A 17,622-nucleotide genomic window follows, 5' to 3' on the forward strand; every position below is an offset into this window, starting at 1 on the left:
TGCATCGTAACATGTGCACTCAAGCAGGTGTGCCACTTCCTGGCCCCTGTCCCTTGAGTTTCTGACTTGACTTTTGAGGAAATACAGAGTCACTGAATCTGGATACAGAAGTTGGAATTAAACGTATCCTATCCCTATAGGTTTTGTTGCCAGGTGATATATAGGATTCTGAGTTAATTTTGTCGTGTGTGTGTATGTGTGTGTGTGTGTGTGTGTGTGTGTGTGTGTGTGTGTGTGTGTGAATGTCTCACACGGTATTTTATAAATCTTGCAACCCTACTTTTATAACTCAGTCAATGCCACTAATAGGTACTCAGTAAGTACCAGTTGCCATTTTAACACTAGACAAAAGAATACTGGTTATAGATCACTCCAACGTCTTCAGGGAAAAGGAGAAAGATTCCAGAACTCAAACTGCTTTAGCTTTTGAAAGACATAAACTTTAAGGTGTGTGAATATGTTTTATTTTGAAATGGGAAAACTTGAAAATGACCATGATTGGGAGGTTTCTGCTCCATGCTGGGCAGTAACAGAATGTGATACAGTAAGTTAAACTTCAGAGTCACATTCTGTAAACAACTCAGTTGAGAGGAGAGTCATTCCCAGGTCTTAAAGAGGTGGCATCCTGATGCCTATTAATTCAGTGTTCTGTCACCTCTGGGTGATTTTGGCCTCCTTGTCCTGCTAGTTCACATCTCCATGCCCACTCTTGAGTTAGGCTCAGTATCTGCTCCCTTCAGCTGGTCTTTATCTGTTTCACTCCCATTGCCTAGGAAGATAACGAAGAAGAATAGATGAAGGTCAGCAGTACTCATTGGGCTTCTTCCACAAACCAGGGCTATTAAGTGATTTGATCTCTTGACCATGCTGTAAGACATACACTTTCACTCTCTTTTTTCATATAGGCTTTATTCATATGCAAGGCACTCATCCTGCCTGGTGAGCTAACTTGCTCCGTTTTCCAATTAATTAAAAAAAAAAATCCAAACAAGTAGATTAGCCATTACAGCCTATTAGCTCTGTGTACCCCCACAGAACATTACCCAGAATCAATTGACTATTGGTAACATGGGAACCTGTGGTTCAAAGACCCAAAGATAATAAATACTATTCAGAGTCTTCTGACCCAAAGGACTCAGTATTGCTTCACCATGATAGCGTTCAGATTTATTAGCCTTCTTGGCTATTGCTCTTACCTTCTTCACCTTCTAGAAGTTTCCCTCAGTCTTCTGAAGAAGCTCATTCTGTAACATACTATTATCCAAGACCACTCTACAAATCACAGTGGCAACACTGCCCCCCCCCACATAAATATTTGGCATGACCAGCATTAAAAAACAACAACAGTGGTTTAGTGCTTTAATACTCAAAACTGACCCATTGGCCTTGTATCTGGAGGCAGTCCTTTGAAGAGTCTTCATTCTTTCTTCCTCTACCTTTTAGACATCAAATAGTTGGATATATGTTTAAATGTAAAGATTTCTAAAAATCTATAATATGTAGGTTTATCTGGCTTCACATGTTTGTCCCTCCTGTATATATTACTATGAAAAACATGAAACTTTCAGATTATATTCTCTTTCAGAGGACAGACATGTTTAGATTTTTTTAAAAAAAAATATTAGCACTTTAATATTGACTTACAAAATTATAAGTTAACAGAGATATCATTCTATAACATTCCCACTACCAGAGTTCTGTGTCCCCATCCTCCATCTGTTGGAAACTGCAGCAATTCTCTCAGGATCACAGATATGGGTTGGCTATTATTTCTATAACTACCTACATGTATATATATATATATATTTACTCATTTTTTCTATGGTCCTGCTTTCTCATCCTTTCTAAGTCATACCTACACCCATTACTATATCCAAGGGTCCTTCCTTTTTTCTCCCTTCTGTCTCAGATCTTGATAAAATTGGGTTTTGAAACCCTCTAGTCATCTTTCCCACCACCCCCCGAGATTATGTACCAAAATTCTTTTTAAGGTACAGAAGGTGGAATTTCTGGCTTCTGTAATTGCTTCTTCACTGGACATGGAAGGTCAATCAATACTCCTAACGTGTTTCTTTCTCTTGTGAAGTAGGGCTCTAGAAAGTTTAAAAAAAAAAAACTTTGGTGAGGTTGTCTGCCCAGGGAGTTCAGGATGGAATCATAGTACATGCTTAGATGTTTTGAAAATAAATAATAAATACAATGGCTAAAATGTATCAATCATTTTCTATGTGTCAGGCAATGTTTTAAGCTCTTTTTATTTCGTCACAAGATAACCAACAAGACTGAGTCTTTGTATTTAGAACATGGACTCAGAAATTGTTTAACTTAAAGTCTTACTGATAATCCACTGGACTCGCTTATTACCTGGTTGGTTAAATGCCTATGATGTATTTCTTCTCAATACACAGGAGGAAGTTGTATTATTATTATTATTATTATTATTATTTAGTTATTTATTCTAGGTGAGGGGTGGTGTATTCAGCTGAGTGCATGTTACCACTCTCAAGAACCTTGGCTCAGGCCTATGCTCTTTACCTGTTGAGGGAGATACTTCACAGTGGTAAAGCAGGTCTTTAAGTGTCTCTCTCTCTCTCTCTTTCCTTCTCTGTATCCCCTGCCCTTCTCAATTTCTCTTTGTCCTATCAAACAAAATGGGGGCGGGTGTATGTGTGGAATGACCACCAGGAGTGGTGGATTCATAGTGTAGGAACCAACCTCTGTCCATAATGCTGGTAGCAATTAAAAAAAAAAAACTTAATTTATTTAATAAGATGGAGAGAAATTGAAAGGGGAGGAAGTGATGATAGAATGGGAGAGAAATACCAGCACCACTGCTTCCCCACTAATGAAGCTTCTCCCCTGCATGAGAACTTGCACCTTGGTCCTTGTGCATGGTAATGTGTGCAGTTAACCAAATGACACCACTTTCTGGCCCACAAGAGGAATTTTTATAAGACTCTTGGGAAATGAGTTAAGCATTTTGCGTGGACAAAGAACCATGTTTCCTATTGGAAAGGAAGAAAAATTTATCAAAATTCAGGACTCAGTATCATTGTTTTGAAAATATATGGCAGTTCTCTAGACCTAACATAATTCCCACTGGAGCACCAAGCATATTACTCAGCAATTGATTGTCTCTCCTTTCTCTCTCTCCCTCTCTCTCTCTCTCCCTCTCTCTCTCTCTCTCTCTCTCTCTCATACACACACACACACACACACACACACACACACACACACACACACACACTTACTTCTTTTCCTCTTATCTTTTGTTTCCCACATGATCCAGCAACTTCCCAATTTGTGTGTGTGTTTCTTTGATTAATAGTACTTCTCTGTTTTTATACTACTTCTGGTCTCAGATTCTTGGCATCTTCCATTAGCTTTCTCCTAAGACAAATGAATGATTAGGCTGGTTCATCCATTGTTGAGAAGACATAAAGCTACCTCACCTGAAAGGCTCATGGCCAGCACCCAGTTTCTGCCTGTGGGTCAGGTACCAGCTCCCAGGTTCTCCACCTAGAACCAGGAACTCAAATCACACTGTAAATATAAAAATATTGTGTAAGGATCCCTCCTCCCCCACTGCTCAAGGAGGGTACAGTAAGTAGAGATTCAACATGAGCATTTTGTGAAGGGAGCAGTGAAAACCTAAAGCCTTGATAAGACTTATCAAGTCAAAGCAGTGAGGGTTTTTTTTTTTAAATGTTTTAATGTATCCACTATGAATTATTTAAAAACACAATTAAAGCTTCAGCAAATAAAAGTCTTTGCTAAGGATCCTTCCTAGCAATAAAAATATGATATGCAAAACACATAGGGGAATTCAGTCTATTTTTTTCTTTACTCACATCTTCCCATGTCCTTGATTAGGTCAGAATATAGAATTAAATAAAATGGTTAGGTACCATAATCCAGTTCTGTACAACCCTTGATTAATTTCCATATTGTCCTCTTATACTCGGTTATCAAAAAGTTATACAGGCAGGGGTAGATAACATAATGGTGATGCAAAGAGACTTTCACGCACTACCATAAACCAGAGCAGCTGAGTGCTCTGGTAAACAAACAAAAAAACAAACAAACAAAACCAAAGAAACTCCATGATGTGTGTTCTCTGTTTTCCCACTCACAAATGTGTGACTTGCCCAGCAGCCCAATCTTTATGGGCATCTTTGTGTGTGAGGAAGGAGAATGTTAAGTCTTCATGCATGATCTGTTATATTGCAACAATGATAGAGCAATACATACTTTTTTCCTAGGCCTTTATTCTTCTTCTAGCGTTTGCCCTTCTTCCGTAGCCAGTCAACAGCATCAGGTTGAGCCTGATGTCAAGTTTCGAGACCTCCTTTGAATCTGGAGAGGTGGCAGTCGTTGACTATGTGGGTCATAGTCTGTCTGGAGCCGCAGGGGCAGTTCGGGTCGTCTCTGGCTCCCCAGCGATGGAACATAGCCGCGCACCGGCCATGGCCTGTTCGATAGCGATTGAGGAGGGCCCAATCATAACGTGCTAGGTCAAAGCCGGGTTGACGCTTGCAGGGGTCTGTGATGAGGTGTTTGTTCTTGACCTCAGCTGACTGCCAACTCTGTTTCCAAGAGACTGGAACAGAGAAGTTCAGTGTAGGCGTAGGGGACCAGATTGGGTGACGAGACGTCAAGCGTTGGACAGGGTGGGCGAAGATAACGCGTTTGGCGAAGGACAGCCCCTCAACATTAAATTGGAGGACTCGAAGAGCAGGACCAACAGCTTGAAAGCTGGCAGGAGCTGCTTGTTGCTGGCTTTGAAAGTGACTGGGATCCATGTGGATTCAGTCGGCTAGGAAGGATCCTTAGTTTCCCCAATGAATGGGTATTCACGGGATGCACAAAGGGAAGGTCGATCCAATGCATACCTAGGCCTTTATTATCTTATTACTCAGATTGTAGTAGATAGTAAATGACTAGCTAATTATTCACCCATATGTAGTAATTACCCAGTTGAGGACAAAGTTCTATTAAAAAAAAATCTTCTGTATGAATACTGACTAGAACAATCAGTGCTGTTTAGGGGTGAGGGGATGTTTTTATTTATTTATTTATTTATTTCCAGAAAACTGTTCAGCTCTGGTTTATAGTGGCTCATAGGCTTGAATCTGGGACTTTGGAGCCTCAGGCATGAGAGTCTATTTGCATAACCATTATGCTATCTACTGTCTACCCAGATGTTTTATTCTCTAATTTCTGTTTTTCTCGTCAAAACAGTGCTATGTTTTTGTCCTCTCTTGTTTGCTTCCATCCACATTATATCTTATATCTGCTAATGTAAATACTCAGGACAAAATAAATGTTGATTTACTTTGTTTTTTAAAAGTTATTTACTTAGGGCAGGAGAGATAGCATAATGGTTATGCAAACAGACTATCATGCCTGAGGCTCCCAAGTCCCAGGTTCAGTCCCCCACACCTCCATAATCCAGAGCTGAGCAGTGCTCTGCTATTTCTCTCTATGTTTCTCCCTCTCAAAAATAAAATAAATAAAATATTAAAAAAGTATAAATAAAAGTTATTTACTTAAGTTGATAAACAGAGAAATTGAGAAAGAGACAGACACCTGAAGCATTGCTTCACTACTCCTGAAGCTCTCCCACTGCAGGCTGGGATTGGGGGACTTGAACCTGTGTCCTTCCACATGGTAACGTGCAATTAGCCAGATGCACAATCACCTGGCCCCATTGATTTACTTTTTGTCTTTATTTTTTCATGAAGGTTTTAGTCCTGCATTTGAAGTTCTAATAAACACCTGGTTCAGAAATATTTTAATTCTTTGCTTGGGGTGCCAGTCTGTAGAGTCCTAATTAGTGTGTTGAAAGATTACAAAGCAAAATTGGGAAACCAGTGAAAAAGAGGATTAATCATATCTCTAGACTTTTCTGTTGTTGGTAGTTTAATTTTAGTTGTGGCTTTCTTGTCTTGTCAGTGCATAAGCACGCGCACACAAATCTTGCAGAGAATAGGTGCCTTCATCTCTGTAATCTCTGAGTTGGTTAATGACTTAGTGCTATAAAATTAGAAACTAGTAATGGTTTGATGTTTTCTGATACTTACATACCATAAATCTGAGTCACAAAATTGATTTTTCTTTTAAAAAAAAAAATCTTTATTTTTTTTTCTTTATTGGGGAATAATGTTTTACATTTGACAGTAAATACAATAGTTTATACATGCATAACATTTCCCAGTTTTCCACATAACAATACAACCCCAGTAGATCCTCTGTCATCCTTTTTGGGCCTGTATTTTCCCCCCTACCCATCCCAGAGTCGTTTGACTTTGGTGCAATACGCCAATTTCAGTTCAGGTTCTACTTGTGTTTGCTCTTCTGATCTTGTTTTTCAACTTCTGCTTGAGAGTGAGATCATTCCATATTCATCCTTCTGTTTCTGACTTATCACTTAACATGATTTTTTTCAAGCTCCTTCCAAGATGGGCTAAAAATGGTGAAGTCACAGTTTTTAATAGCTGAGTAGTATTCCATTGTGTATATAGACTACAAATTGTTCAGCCACTCATATGTTTGTTGGACACCTGGGTTGCTTCCAGGTTTTGGCTATTACAAATTGTGCTGCTAAGAGCATATGTGTACACAGATCTTTTTGGATGGGTGTGTTGGGTTCCTTAGGATATATCCTAAGGATATATCCTAAGGAGAGGATATATCCAGGAGAGGAATTGCAGGATCATAGGGTAGGTCCATTTCCAGCCTTCTGAGAGTTCTCCAGACTGTTCTCCACAGAGTTTGGACCAGTTTGCATTCCCACCAGCAGTGCAAAAGAATCCTTTTGACCCCACAACCTCTCCAGCATTGGCTGCTGCTGCCTTTTCTGATGTATGACAGTTCTCACAGGAGTGAAGTGGTATCTCATTGTTATCTTTATTTGCATTTCTCTGACAATCAAAGACTTGGAGCAGTTTTTCATGTATTTGTCTGCTTTTTGGAACTCTTCTGTGGTGAATATTCTGTCCATGTCCTCTACCCATTTTTGGATATGGTTATTTGTTTTCTGGTTGTTGAGTTTAGCAAGCTCTTTATATATTTTGGTTATTAGCCTCTTGTCTGATATATGGCATTTAAAGATCTTCTCTCTGTTGTTTTCAACGGGTTATGTTGTTTTCGCCGGGCTGGCTTCACGGGCGGGTAACAGACGACCAGGGACTCATGGTTGAGCTGTAGGCAGTATCTCTTTATTCATGCAGGACGCAGCACAATCTCAGACGAGCTAAGCTAAACTCAAAGTACAGTACCGTAAAACTCACAATGCTGTCTTTATATATACTTGCCAAGTAAGGTGGAAACAGGATGTGACATAGAGAGGGTGGAGAGAAAAGTGACTGGTGAAAATCAGAGTGTGACAAAGAGGGGGCAGATTAGGTGAGAATTCTATCACTGAACCACAAATGCCCTGGAGGGAGGGTGGAACTTGTTAACAGTGGTTATGTAAATAGAATGAAGTGGTTATGTAAATAGAATAGTGTTAAGCAGGGGGGATTTAAACCAAATGAAACAGAAGGGGTCTCATGCATACCAACATCTCCCATTGTGTGAGGATTCTCTTTGTCTGGGTAGTGGTTTCTTTTGCACTGTAGAAGCTTTTTAATTGGATTTGTTTAATTAAAGATGCTGTTAAAATTTATGCAGAAAAGAGTTCTGCCAATATTTTCCTCCAAGTATCTGATATTTTCTGGTCTAACATTCAAGTCCTTGATCCACTTGGAATTTACTTTTGTATTTGGTGAAATATAATGGTTCAGTTTCATTCTTCTGCATGTTTCAATCCATTGTTTCCAACATTTGTTGAAGAAACTTTGCTTTCCCCATTTAATAGTCTGGGCACTTTTGTCAAAGATTAGATGTCCATAGGTGTGGGGGCTTAGTTTGAGGCTCTCAATTCTGTTCTGCTGGTCAGTATGAGTATTGATGTTCCAGTACCAAGCAGTTTTGATGGCAATTTCCTTGTAATAAAATTTGAGAACTGAGAGTGTGAGGCCTCCTGTTCTGTTCTTTCTTCTCAAGACTGTTTTGGCAATTCTAGGTCTTTTCTGGTTCCAGATAAACATTTATAGCATTTGTTCTATTCTCCTAAAAAAATGTGCTTGGGATATTGATGGGGATAGCATAAAATTTGTAGATGGCTCTGGCTAGTATTTTCATTTTGATGATGTTAATTCTTCCAACCCATGAACATGGAATATCTTTCTACTTCTTTGTGTCATTTTCTATTTCCTTGAATAGTGACTCGTAATTTTCAGTATACAAGTCTATCACTTCTTTGGTTAGGTTTACTCCCAGATATTTTATTGTTTTTGTTGCTATAGTAAAAGTAATTGATTTCTGGATTTCAATTTCTTCTAACTTAGTGTTTGCATAGAGGAATGCCACTGACTTTTGAATGTTAATTTTGTAGCCTGACACCTTACTGTATTTCCTGATGATTTCCAAAAGCTTCTTGCTGGATTCTTTAGGTTTTTTTGTGTATACTATCATGTCATCTGCAAATACAGAGAGTTTGACTTCTTCTCTTCCAATCAGTATCCCTTTAATTTCTTGCTCCTGCGTGATTGCTATGGCAAGAACTTCCAACACTATGTTGAATAGTAATGGTGCTAGTGGGCAGCCCTGTCTAGTACCTGATCTCACAGAAATGCTTCCAGTTTTTCACCATTGAGTAAGATGTTGGATGTAGGTTTGCTATATGTAGACTCCACTATCTTAAGGAATTTTCCATCTGTTCCCATTTTTTTGTAGTGTTTTGATCATGCAGGAATGTTGTATTTTGTCAAAGGCTTTCTCTACATCTACTGATATGGCCATGTGATTTTTGGTCTTGCTTTGATTGATGTGGGGGATCATGTTGATTGATTTATGTACATTAAAGCAACCTTGCATGCTTGGGGTAAACCTCACTTGGTCATGATGAATAGTCTTTTTAATATACTGCTGTATCCGGTTGGCTAGAATTTTGTTCAATATTTTAGCATCTGTGTACATCAAAGATATAGGTCTACAGTTTTCTTTGTTGGTTGAGTCCCTATCTGCTTTTGGTATCAGAGTGATGGTGGATTCATAGAAGCTGGAAGAGAGTACTCCAGTGTCTTCATCATTTTGGAAGACTTTTAAACGTAGAGGTATTAGTTCTTCTTTGAAGGTTTTGTAGAATTCATTTGTAAAACCATCTGGTCCAGGAATTTTCTTGGGAAGGTTTGTGATAACTGTTTCAATTTCATTAGCTGTGATGGGCCTGCTCATATTATCTAGTTCCTCTTTATTTAATTTTGGAAGTTCATAGGTATCTAGGAAATCAACTATTTCTTCCAGGTTCTCTGGCTTGGTGGCATAGAGTTGCTCATAGAAGCCTCGTATGAAATGTTGAATTTCTGCAGTGTCTGTTGTGATATCTCCTCTTTCATTTACTATCCAACTTATTTGGGTCTTCTCCCTTTTTTGTTTTGTGAGTCTGGCTAAAGGTTTGTTGATTTTCTTCACTCTTTTGAAGAACCAATATTTACTTTCGTTGATCTTTTGTATGGTTTTCTTATTCTCAATGTTATTTATTTCTGCCCTAACTTTAGTGATTTCTGTCCTTCTGGTTGCTTTAGGGTTCTTTTGTTCTTCTTCTTCTATGTCTTTAATATGTGCTATCAGGTTGTTTATTTGTGTTTTTTCTTGTTTCTTAATGTGTGCTTGTGTGGCTATGAACTTCCCTCTTAGTACTGCCTTAGCTGTGTCCCAAATATTTTGATAGCTTATATTTTCATTTTCATAGAATTCTTGAAACATTTTGATTTCTTCCTTTATTTCCTGTTTGACCCAGAAGTTGTTAAGAAGTATACTGTTGAGCTTCCACATTTTGGGACTATTACTAATGTTTTGCTGATTGTTAAGTGTTAGTTTAAGTCCACTGTGGTCTGAGACGATGCTTGGGATTATTTCAATGCTCTTGAATTGGCTGACACTGCCTTTGTGGCCTAACATATGGTCTATCCTTGAGAATGGCCCATGTGGACTTGAGTAAAATGTGTATTCCAGTTTCTTGGGGTGAATGACTCTGAAAATGTCCAATAGTTCTAGTTTATCTATCTCCTTATTCAGCTCCCTCTTTTCTTTATTAATTTTCTGCCTGGATGATCTGTCAAGTTGAGAGAGTGGGGTTTTGAAGTCCCCATACTATTACTGTATTGCTGTTAATATATTACTCTAGCTCTTTCAGTAGATGTTTGATGTATTTAGATGGCTTCTCATTGGGTGCATAGATGTTAGTGATTGTTAAGTCATCTTGATTGATCATCTGAACATCAAGTAATGTCAATCCCTATCTTTTAAAATTTTATTTATTTTAAGGTTTATTGTGTAAGATATGAGAGTAGCTGTTCCTGCCCCTTTTTTTGTGGGCAATTGGCTTGTATGATAGTTTTCCATTCTTTCACTTTGAATCTGTGTTTGTCTTGTTGAGTTAGTGGGTTTTCCTGTAGACAGCATATTGTTTGGTTGTGTTTTCTGATCCATCTAATCTGTGGCTTTTACTAGGTGCACTCAGGCCATTGACATTTATTCATATCGAAAATTGAAGATATTTTAATGCCATTCTTGTATATTTTTAGAGTGTTCTGATATAGGGCATATTTATGGTGATCTGACTGTTTATATAAGACCTTTCAGAGCTTCTTGTAAGGCAGGCTTAGTGATAGTTGATTCTTTCAGCTGTTGCTTGTCTGGGAAGGTTTTGATGACTCCATCTGGTCTGAACGTCAGTCTAGCAGGATATAGTAGTCTTCGTTGAAAACCTTTCTCATTGAATACTCAGTCGATATCTTGCCATTCTCTTTGGGCCTGTAGTGTTTGTGTGGAGAAGTTTACTGCTAATCTTATGGGTTTTTTCCTCTGTAGGTGACTCTGTTTTTCTCTTGCAGCCTTCAGGATCCTTTCTTTATCCTTATTTCTTTCCATTCTAAATAGGATGTGTCTTGGTATCTTTAAGTCTGGCTTAATTCTGTTTGGGACCCTCTGGGCTTCATGAATCTTTATGTCTTTGATGTTGTCTAGACTAGAGAAGTTCTCAGCTATTATGTCCTGAAGAATGCTTTCTTTTCCTCCCTTTCTTGCTTCCTTTGGTAAGCCAATAATGCATATATTATTTCTTTTGAAGTCATCCCATAGGTCTCTGTTGTTGTTTTCAATATTTCTTAATCTCTTTTTGAGATCTCTTACTTCTTTTTTAGTTGTCTCTAATTTGTCTTGGATCTTCAACCTCATTGATATTCGCTCTCCCCTCTACTGTTTTCTGGAGTTCATCTATTTTGTTACCCTGTTCTGATACTGTTTTAGCTAGTTTAGCTAGTTGTGTTTTTGACTCAGCTATTTCAGCTTTCAGCTCTCTTAATAACCTTGAGATAATTAGTGTTTCCTCCAGAGTGTCAATTGTTGTTTCTGCATTTCTGATCACAATTTTTTCAAATTCTTTACTCACTCCTGTGATTATTTCCTTAACTAGTGTTTGGATGTTTACCTGATTATTTTGTGCTTCAACTTTTGGGGTGCATTTAGCTGGACTCTTGTCCTAGTTCATTTCTCCAATATTTTTCTGGTTGGTTTAACCACTCTTTATGGTATGTTAAGAGGTCCCTCTTTCAGTACTTTTAAAATTACTGTCACTCTTGCCTGGATTGATTTGGGTCTAAGTAAGGTATTTAAAGGGTTCACAGTTGTGGAAATTGACAGTTGTTTCAATATTATTTTAATCCCTGAGTTGGAGCTCAGTGGCTTTTTGTTCTTTTTCTTCCTTGTAGGCTATGGGAGCCTGAGGGATTTTAAAATATATAAGTAGGCTTTTTAGCTTAATCCCTCACTCCTGACCAAGAGATAAAGCATGGTGGAGGAGTGGTAATACAATAGTTATGCAAAGAGACTCTCACACCCCAAGCATTGAAGCTTCCCTGCTCAATTCAGCTTCTCTGACATGCAGGGCTGCACTGCTGGGCCCTGTGAGTTTCTAAACAAGTCCAATTTATAGTCTGTAAGTTCTGAGGCAACCGTTCACTGTTCTCATCAGGAGAACAACATGGAAAGGCTCCTTCCATGCAGCCCCACCGTTAGGCCACCACAGTGTAAATCTTCTTCTGAGTTTCTTGGTAGTTCTCTTTTCCTGGTGTCAGCACAGGGACTCCACCTGAGAGCAATAGCAATGGAGACTCATAGTCTCTGAGAGCAGTAGCAACGGAGACTCATAGTTACATTTGGTGAGTCTTAGGGGAGTCCTTTTTGTTGTTAGCGGAGTCTTTTTGTTGGTGAAACAGATTGGAGGTGGTGCCTCAATTGGCAAACTGTAGGACTGTTACCAGCCACTTAATCTCTCTCTAGGCTCCTCTCTGTCCAGGAGCCACAGGTATTTGCACTCACCGGTGATGTGGTGGGTTCCTGAAGTCGTTCTAGTCCTGCCTTGTTGCAGTCCCACATGATCTCCTTCGGTATTCCAAGTTGACCCGGGAGAGGAGAGGAAAGAAACACAGCTGCTGCTGCTCCATAGCCCCTTCTCTGCCACAAAGTTGATTTTTCTATTTGAGTTCTGTTCAGAGTTCGGTCTACCTCTACCTCTACTCTTATACACACACACACACACACACACACACACACACACACACACACACACGATGTATTGTGCTTAGATTTAATATTTTAAGTCATTTCCAGAGGTGACAAACCACTAGAAGTATTTAGTGATATGGTTTTTCTCCTTCTCCTTCTTCTTCTTCTCCTCCTCCTCCTCCTTCTCCTCCTTTTTCTCCCTCTCCCTCTCCTCCCTCTCCCTCTACCTCTCCTCCCTCTCCCTCTCCCTCTCCCTCTCCCTCTCCTCCCTCTCCCTCTCCCTCTCCCTCTCCCTCTCCTCCCTCTCCCTCTCTCTCTCTCTCTCTCCCTCTCCCTCTCCCTCTCCCTCTCCCTCTCCCTCTCCCTCTCCCTCTCCTTCTTCCTGGAGAAACCACTGTGCTCCATTTCATTCGGTACACTTTTGACTACATCTTTTTCTTTTTGTCTTCTAACTTTAACTCATAGAAATCCTATGGGATGGGGAACCTATTTTGAGAAATGTGTCATGGCTGCTTTTGAAATGTAGGAAACCAATTAGCTTTAGGTTTTTCCCATGTGGGGAGAAAGATGAAAAAACCTAATAACAACAGAGAGGTTTTAAAAAGAAGAAGAAGAAGGAAAAGGAGAAGGAGAAGAATAACAGAGAGGTTGATTAAGGCGATTTTGTACAACTGCACCATGTAGAAATGATAATTTTTGACAAAGTGATTCTTCTCTGAGAGAGACCATTATATTGTTTTGGAGTTATTGTAGTATACACACCAGTTTTTCCTGAATGTCGGAGCTAAAACTAAGCATTGCACTTCTTTTCCTCTTCTTATATCAGGTGTATTTCAAAAGCTTTCAAATTTATAAGGTATTTTTAGAAATTTATAGGAGAGAAGAGTTTACCAAATGTAAGACATTCAGTGGGGGAAAAAATACAAGCAGATGTCATCTCAAGGTGTTTTGGTGAATTTCAAAATCTTTCAGAGGCTCAAGGTTTCTATTTAGTGATATGAATTTTAATTAGGTTTAAAATTCAGGAGCAAGGAAAATGATTTATGATGTAGAGTGTAGGATTTGCATTCCTGAGGCCCCAGGTTCAGTCCTTAGCACTACATATCCTAGAATGATTCTGTGACTCTCTCATGAAATAAATGAGATTTTTCTTTAAAATCAATAGATTGCCTGATGGTGGGGCACTTGGTTGAACACATTTGTGCCAGTGCTCAGGGACCTGGGCTCAAGCCCTTGGTCCCTGTCCTGGAGGGGGGGATCACCTCACTTTTAAACTGTATAAAAATAAATATGTACCTTTTGTGATTCAATAATTCAATAATTCGTAATTTTTTTCCACACCAAAGGTAATATTGGGCTTGTTGCCTATACAGTTCCACTGCTCTCAGTGATCTTCCTTTTCTTCTTTCCCTTTTTCTCCTATTGCAATAGAGCAAAATGGAGAGATTGAAGGGGAGAGATAGTGACGCTTGTAGCACTCTTCCAGCACTTGTGAAGCTTCCCCCATGTGGGTGAGGACAGGGCCCTGAACTGGGGCCCTCACACAAGAAAAACATGTGCTCTACCAGGTGGACCACTGACCAACCCCTCACAGAATACTTTTCATATGGTTGATTTACTGTACAAGGTTGGACATTTTATTTTTATTTATAAAAAGGAAACACTGACAAAAAACCATAGGATAAGAGGGCTACAACTCCACACAATTCCTACCACCAGAAATACATATCCCATTCCATCCCTTGATAGCTTTCGTATTCTTTATCCCTCTGGGAACATGGACCCAGGGTCATTATGGGGTCTGGCTTCTGTAATTGCTTCCTAACTGAACATGGGTGTTGACAGGTCAATCTATACTCCCAGCCTATCTCTCTCTTTCCCTAGTGGGGTGGGACTCTGTGGCAGCAGGGCTCCAGGACACATTGGTGGGGTTGTCTGCCCAGGGAAGTTCAGTTGGCATCATGGTTGCATCTGGAACCTGGTGGCTGAAAAAAGATTTAACATATAAAGCCAAACAAATTGTTGAGCAATCATGAACCTAAAAGCTGGAATAGTGCAGATGAAGAGTTGGGGGGGAGGTCTATGTTTTGTAGATAGTTGGTAGGCCTATGTTAGTTATATTCCAAAGGGCCCATGACTATACTAGTTTTTGTTTGTTTTCCTTTCTTCTGAGCCTGACATCTGATATGCAAGTGGAACCAAGTTATTGTCTAGGGAGATGATGTCATGGCTAGAAAAAGGATAAGAAAGCTGCATCAGGGAAGAGAGTAGCTCCCAAATATGGGAAAGGTGTATAAATAGTGTTGACTGAAAACCCCATCGATTTGATATGATCTGGGGCCCATATTCAGCTTAGGAGTATGTGACCTTTGCATCCCTGTAAATCTGAGCTCACAGTCTGTGGTCATGATTAGGAACATTTCAAGCTGCCCCAATTTCAGGATCCGTCTTCCTCAGGTGGAAGATAGAATATGTTGTTCAGCCTCCCTTTGGGGGATGGCACATTCTCCACCGTTGTTGATCCACATTGAGGGCAAGATCCTGTGGGAGCCCACAGAGGGGTTTATTGTGTTGTTCCTGATAGAGATGACCGGTAACAATGGAGAGAGGATCTATTCGAGGTCTTCACCCATCATGTCTGTTTGGGAATCTCAGGACTCCCCAACTAGGGCCCCAGTTTTTGGCTGGCCTGGTAGTGACTAAAGAGTCATCATTAAAATATGCCACTCTCTTGCCCTTATTCAGCTTTTGTAGTCCTTTCTTCGATAAGGTTTGAAGTGACTGAGGGAAGTGTAACAGAAAGTAAGTGAGGAGGTTATCTAAGTCTAAGTAGACACTATTTCATTAGGAACTTTCTGGTGTCTATTTAGGTCTTTCTATTTGCTTACTGTATATATTGACTCACTGCAGACTATTGTACAGTTTTGCTTTCAGGTATATATTTTGCCCTAGTTTATGGATACATGTGAACATATAGACAAGGTCCCATGAGATAGGGCATATCTAGGTTTTAGAACTTTGTTAGGAAATGAACCACCTGAAATGGAATTAGAGACTCCTATGAGAAAGGAAAGGTCTCACCCAACTAATTAGGCTGAAGGGTTGACATTCCATGCCTGACATCTCTGGACACAGTCTGAAGTGAAGCATTCCGAGGTGGTACTCATTGCGTTGATTAGGTTGGGATGGGCTGATGCAATATCTTTCGGTATAAATTGAGAGAAACATGCAGGAAAGTGAGCCCCACCCTAGAGGTTCCAGGACTGGGGGAAATATAGGCTCTATAATAGAGGAGGTGAGAGGTTCCTGCTATCTTAGGGTTTAAGAAGGCAATTGATAGTTATTGCCATAATCAAATTATTTGGCAATTGGGTTAACTTTGAAAATCCCAGTGTTGGGATTTTCTGTATCATACACAACATCACCATAATTTATGTCCTTTGACTTTATTTATATATAGCTGTCTCTTATAGAGTAACGCCACCAGTTGCTTCTGTTTCCCCTGGTCTAAGCTTTTAGGAGGTTTGACTTTAGGAACAATTACTGGTGGGTTCAAAGAGATAGCTCAGCCTGAACATCAATATCTGAGACTCCAGAAACCACAGATTTAGTCATTGACACCAGCTCATGCCAGAGGTTTGGTTGTCTGGACTTTCTTCTCTCTCATCCAATCTCTCACATAGTAAAATGTAAGAATGATAAATAAAAACATTCTGGCCTACTTTGACTGGAGTTGGTGTATTGCATCAAAGAAGAAGACTCTGGGGTGGGGTGCAGGGAGAGTTCAGTTCCTGGAATATGGTGGTAGAGGAGGGCCTTGTGGGGGTTGAACCGTTATGTGGAAAACTGGGAAATGTTACACATGTGTAAATTGTTGTATTTTATGGTTGACTGTAAACCATTAATCCCCCAGTAAAGAACTTTTTTTAAAAAAACATTCTGGCTTAAGGACTCTAGGTTGGAAATATATAAAGTTAGCTTTCAGTTACAAAGGTATGAATACACATTTACACAAATAAAGATTGGCTTTATGAAAGAAATGAGCTGATCTTTTATAAAATCTTAATATAACCTTCTTACCATAACCATGCAATTTCATTATTTTCTGTAGATTATTTTGAGTTTTGTTTGTTTGCTTGTTTGCTTCTGTTTTGGGTATAAAGAATCAGAACCTCATGCATGTATGGTTTCACCACTCCATACCACTTTTTTTCATTCAGACAGACAGAGAAGTAGAGACAAGAAAATCACCAGAGACTCCCCTGCTACCATAGCACATTCCGTACTCTGTTGGTGCTAAAACCTGATTTATTCACATTATAGTACAGACATAATACCTGATAGGCTAGCTCTCTGGCCCTATTTTCGATAGATATGTGAAAGTACATCTCATGTAGACTACTGATATATCAATGTGGTTAAAGTAATAATCTTGGATATTCACCTATAATGCTGTGAGGCAGACAAAGTAAGGAAATTGTTAATTAATTATTAGCTAATTAATTTTTTCCCCAGAGCTCTGTTTAGTTCAGTCTAATGTGGTGATGTGGCTCGAAACTTGGACCTTTGATGCCGCAGGCATAAAAGGCTTTTTGCATAGCCATTATGCTATCTACCCAGCCCCCCAACATATGGATTTTGAAAATAGACTTACTGCTGATTGAATCTTTTACAAGACTGAAATAACAAGCGTAGGAAGGGCTAATTTCCTTAGGATAAATGAAATTTCTTTTTTAAGGTATTTATTTATTTATTCTAACACAGAGAGGGTAGAGAAGAACAGAGCGTCACTGTAGCACATGGAGTGCCAGGGATTGAACTCAGTGACTCCATGCTTCCCAGTCCAGAGTCTCACCCACTATGCTGCCTCCCATACTCCAGGATAAGCTAAATTTCTGTTGTTGAGATCTGACTTTAGAAAACTCTGTACTTAACTAAATAGGATCATGTAGTCTCAAGCAAGAAAAACTTCCTTTGAAAACATAAAAGTGTGACCATTGTGTTGCA

At 39.4% G+C, this 17,622-nt stretch overlaps 1 protein-coding gene across 2 annotated transcripts in view; it reads left to right on the plus strand.

Annotated features, from left to right (window-relative positions):
* MAN1A1 (mannosidase alpha class 1A member 1) overlaps positions 1-17,622 on the plus strand; it is a 236,454-nt gene that overhangs the window by 67,035 nt on the left and 151,797 nt on the right. The gene's annotated exons all lie outside the window — the stretch shown is intronic.

The sequence above is a fragment of the Erinaceus europaeus genome, chromosome 4, assembly GCF_950295315.1.
Source record: "Erinaceus europaeus chromosome 4, mEriEur2.1, whole genome shotgun sequence".
In the NCBI taxonomy this organism is placed as follows: domain Eukaryota; kingdom Metazoa; phylum Chordata; class Mammalia; order Eulipotyphla; family Erinaceidae; genus Erinaceus; species Erinaceus europaeus.